This window comes from Piliocolobus tephrosceles, chromosome 3 (genome assembly GCF_002776525.5).
Source record: "Piliocolobus tephrosceles isolate RC106 chromosome 3, ASM277652v3, whole genome shotgun sequence".
NCBI lineage: Eukaryota > Metazoa > Chordata > Mammalia > Primates > Cercopithecidae > Piliocolobus > Piliocolobus tephrosceles.
This window is the reverse complement of record NC_045436.1, coordinates 52,283,304-52,288,466: the sequence shown is the minus strand read 5'-3', so window position 1 is coordinate 52,288,466 and position 5,163 is coordinate 52,283,304. Positions and strand designations below refer to the sequence as shown.

Sequence of the window (5,163 nt, the reverse complement as noted above, 5' to 3'; positions counted from 1 at the left end):
TCACATTGGATTCTACGTAAAGGCACACACTCACAGCACAAAACTAGTGCTAGAACAAATATGAAATGTAATCCGAAAAGTTGTTCAGTGCAGTCTCCTGAGCTATGATTTCATAACTAACAAGGACTGTGAAAATGATACAAATTTTCTTTGTTCTGTAGTCTGTATATGCCACGATAGTGGTCATGAAAATCAAATTTATCAGCTCCAAATTTATAAGCTAAATTGACAGGATGTCAATTTAGATTTGTACCTGAGCCACAAGAATAGTGATCATCACCAAAAGATGAAAGAACTCTTTCACAGGGGAAAAAGAGAACTCATCCCTGTTTATGGGTAAGAGGGTTGCATTATGTCAGGAACAGATTACTATTGCAATTTCTGCTGCTTTATTAGGTTTCTTTGTGGAGTTTCCTAGTGGGAGAATTAGGAAAGATACCATCAAAAGGTTCTTTCTGAAAACATTCCAGTTCCCTTTTAAGTATGACTTCACGGTTGTGGATTCTAGAATGCTAATCTTTGTCTCTCTGTGATTCCCACATAGCCTGGCTCCTGGATAGGATTTAGATTCCACAGATACTCTCGTAGTGCCATTTGGCTGTAGAACAGAATTGAGTGTAAAGAAAAGCAGAATATAAAGCATTTATTTACTGGCACGTATAGAAATATAACGTGTCATTCTGCTGTCAGCATGTCAGAAGATTTTAGACCTTTCTGCAGTGGTTATGAAAGCTTTAACCATGTTATAGGGGCAGACTATTACTGGAGTTTGAAAGCTACTCTTGGAGACATGGGCTGCCTACTATTTTGGCCTTCCAACAATTTTATAAGAAACTCAATAGATGACAATAAATACCTTCAAGCTTAAAATCGCGGATATGATTTCTGTTGTGTGCAATGAAACTCTGAGTGAAACAGGTAACATATTCTGCTTATCAGATTTACACCACCTTTGCTAAAACAAATGTTTTGCAAAGATATGATACCAAGTTCTGTAATTAAACAAGGAAAGGGAAGAACTATCAAATTATAATTTAAAAAAAGAAAAAAGAAATAACTATTCTTAACATGTCTAGTAGAGAACTGCAATATGTAATTGATTTCAGAAAATATAGTTTAAATGAAAGCAAATCATTTTTTATGATTCTCTACTTCATACACAATGCAAAGTATCAGGATTCTACCATGTTGGTAACATTTCTGTTTTTCCTTTTGTAAATTCAAGAATTACAAAAGAGAACAAAATATTAAAGCTCATTCAAATAAAATAGTCCAGATAATACTTCTAGATTTAAACTTTTAGAGTAAAAAAAGTTTAAAAAGAGACAATTATTGTATTAATGATGAAAAAGTGAGACAATGTACAAAATTTTAGTGTTACAGTTCTCACTTTGTGATTGTACTGAATTCATATCTGTATGTGTGTATATATATATATGTGTGTGTGTGTGTGTGTGTGCTATTTTATTTACCTTTAATGAGTTGATTAATAATAAAGATTTTTCTCTTTAAGTATTGTGAAGAATAATTAACAAAAATGACTCTTCTGAAGATTAATGATGTGATCTAGGTACCCAGCTAAACAAGTTATGTAAACATTGCATAGAAGGGAGGCATATAAATCTATCATACATATTTTATACTGGACAACACAATCGTCTGGGAGGATGCAAAGATTTATTGCCCAAGTGCTGTCGTTGTATGTAGTTCTCTTTTTCACATCTCAGTAGTTTTGTCTGGAATGTTGTCTTAGCCATAGTTTCTCATACTTTATCATTAACAAATTTCTAAGCTATGATTTAAGTCATCTAAATTAGGAATTTATTACATTATTCACTCATATTGTGGACAATTTTTTATTACTCTGAAATCTATAGTAATAAAAATCTATACAATGACTTTAAGCCCTAAGTATTTCACTTATAGTCTTTCAATAGTCTACTCAATTGGCTTGTTTAAATATTTCTTAGTGTTTTAGTGGTGTCAGAATTGACAAATAAGTTTTAAAAATTGATGCTGCTGATAAAATGGGACTTTTACCATGCCTTATGATTTCACTTTCTATAAATGGTTCAATAAAAATGTTCTGTTAAGTACTATTGCAAAAAACTCTTTTGTCACTTTTTTTTGATGCATGATTAGAGAGGGAAAGACAAGTATAAGAAGGTTTTCTAGATCTGAACCATTGATGGGTAAATTGGAAAACATCACTTCATATATCACATGAGGAATAACTCAACCAGAGCTCAGTAATTTATTGGGTTACTCTACCCCAAATACGACTAGACTTTGTTGAACGAAGATGAAAACAAGATAATTCCTAATTTCAAGGATTTATGATCTGAAACTCATATATCCAGGTCTTACCAAAGAATAAGTAATCCAGTATTATGAGAGATAAAGAGAATTACACACTTGAGTATGATTTTATTTTTCTGTGATGTTGAGGAAACCACAGAAGACTCCAGATAAACTTTAAATGATCTTGAATAATGAATAGGATTTTGGAACAAAGAAGACACTTCAGGTAGAAAAATCATGAGCATGAACAATAGAAATTATCTAGAAAAAAAATTTGGTCATAAGTGTCTAATATAGCAGTACCCTAAATAATGAATGTGGCTATTCATTTGTTATAAAATCAAATGTGTGGTTTATATTTTTTCTGAATAAAACACAAAAATTCAAAAGTTACTAAAAGTTTGCGATGAAATGCAAACGTCTTTATCTTGTATTCCAGGTCAGAGAACAAATCACAAGGCTTTTATATTGTTTTTCATGTTGTTCTACATATATGCAAGTATATACATTATTCCTCTTTTAATTTTTACACAAATACTAGCAAAAGACATATTATTCTCTATTTTTATTTTAACAGAATACCTCTCTGAGATTGTCCTCATCATCTGTATTCTTCTTAAATCTGTGAAAATGAAGTTGAATTGACTAGTTTCAACAAAGTAATAGATTACAGTCTGATTACAAGAATCAGTAGAACGCAGTGTTGGCCAGAAACTGGAAGCATGATGTATAGACTGCTGTCAAATATTGGTGATGAAAGGAAGAGGCAAAATGAAATATTTGCATAATGAGCTATTTTAGAAGATAAAATTTCAAAATCCTGTATTTATCAAGTCTAAAACTTTGGGAAAATTCTCTTTCTTGAGCTTCAGTTACTACATTTGTATAATGAAGGAAAATAATAACTAATTCACAGGATCATTGTAACATTTAAATGAATCTATAGTTTCTGGCCGACAATACTTATTTTTATGGCATTTGCTAATTATTTAGTAATTATCCATAATTTAATAGCAAAAGCCTACAGTCATCAACATTACTAATGTCTCAATTATATGTGCACTGGAACTGTATTTAGATTTTAGTATTGTTTTGGATACTTACTGATGTAATATTTGAGTTCTACGAAGTAGAATTACAGTGATCAGTAGTTTCTTTAGGATAATTCTAGCTGGTAAAGCAAGGAAACTCCAAAATAACAGTGGCATCACAGAATAGTTTGTCACTTATTACACTTCCTAATGCAGGTGTTCTTAATTAGTGGGTAGATCTCTCCCATGCAGTGACTCTGAAACTTAGTTTTCTAACATCTTTTGACTCCCCAGTCCTCCAGGACTTTGAAGTCCTCTGCATCTGGGCAGTGGAACAGAAGTGTGGAGAAGCTTCCTCATCTGCTCCTTAAATGCCCTTGTCAGAAAGGGATACTCATCACTTCTGTTCATATTTTATAGGGCTACAAATAGATGTGAGAAGAGCAAGAAAACATAGCCCTGGCCTTCTGATGACAACTCTGCACTCTGGAGGTAGACAAACTTTGGTCAATCGCTGGCAGTTTTAGCCATATTAGTCCAGTACTCACCTTCACAAATGAGGAAACTTAGGACTTGACAATTGTTGATCTAACAGATACTTACTGTTTTTTTTTTTTTTTTTTTTTTTTTTTCTATCATGTTTTCTTGATCTAATGGTGTTTGGAAGCACAATGGGTAGGACTAAAATGTGAACCATTCAAAAGGAGGAAATGTTAGATTATTATACTAAGCAAATAATGTTGCCAATATATTTGCACAATTATAGGACATAGACTCTCATTTTCCTGTTTAAAGTAAGTATGTAGTATTAAAGAATTAACATAAAATATGGCATTATTAAGAAGATCTATAATTTTGTTGCCTGGTCCTTATTTAGGAGTTTAGCACCCTGGTTGCATACATCATGATAATGAAAAAGCATTATTCTGTTTTATGCTGCCTGCAGAAAAAAAAAAAAAAAGAAGAAAAATAAGAACTGTCTGTGCAGCATGAGCCACAGTATAAATATGCAGAATATAATCTATGTGGAGGATGATAAAAATTTTGAAAGTAGTATTTGCAAAACTTATTCTAAACTTCCTCATTAATCAGCACAAATATTTTTCTAAGTATACATTGGAGGGTCTTTGCACCTAATCAGTTATTGAAGTAGTAGGAAAATTATGCCCTACTGTGTGTAAAACATTTCTAAGCTATTCAAAGAAGACATTACAAAGATATTTAAAAAGATACTATAATATAGAAAAACACCTCATGCAGATCATTAGCATCTCATCACTATCTGGTGTTCCTAACCAAGTTGAAATTGTTTTCAAATACTGGTTGAGTAAATGAAGAAGGAAAATTGTATTGTGTTAACAGAAATGTGTGTTCATTCACCCACCCACTGAACACCTATTACCTGCCAGACACTGTTCTGGACACTAGGGATCCAATAGGGAATAAAACACATGAGTTTCCCACTTGCTTATTTTTCCCTTACTTTACAAACCTGGAACTCTTTAAACAACTAACTGAAAAACACCACACAAAATTAGGCAGCTATTTTTGAAGAGTGAATTTTCTTGGATTGCCTGCTTTGAGCATCATAAGTTTGATGAGGTATGAAGAAAAAATACAGATGTACAGCATTAATTAAAATAACCAGCAGTTCCACCAGAGGATTCCAAAAGGGATTTAAGGACTCACTCTGCCAGAACAGAGACGGAGTCAGAAAAGGGTGATGAAGCAGATTTACAAGACGGGCTCTCAGAAAATTTGCTTGGACATGCAGAACCATGCTTCCAAGTACTATTGTTACCAATGCGAATCTGCAGCGAACGTGATCCTT

At 32.7% G+C, this 5,163-nt stretch overlaps 1 long non-coding RNA gene across 1 annotated transcript; it reads left to right on the top strand.

Moving 5' to 3' along the window:
* The first annotated feature begins 506 nt into the window (after window positions 1-506).
* On the top strand, window positions 507-4,795 carry LOC111551895. The gene is made up of 2 exons (XR_002734496.2): window positions 507-918; window positions 3,627-4,795. It is a non-coding gene; the product is annotated as an uncharacterized LOC111551895 (long non-coding RNA).
* Window positions 4,796-5,163: the final 368 nt, after the last annotated feature.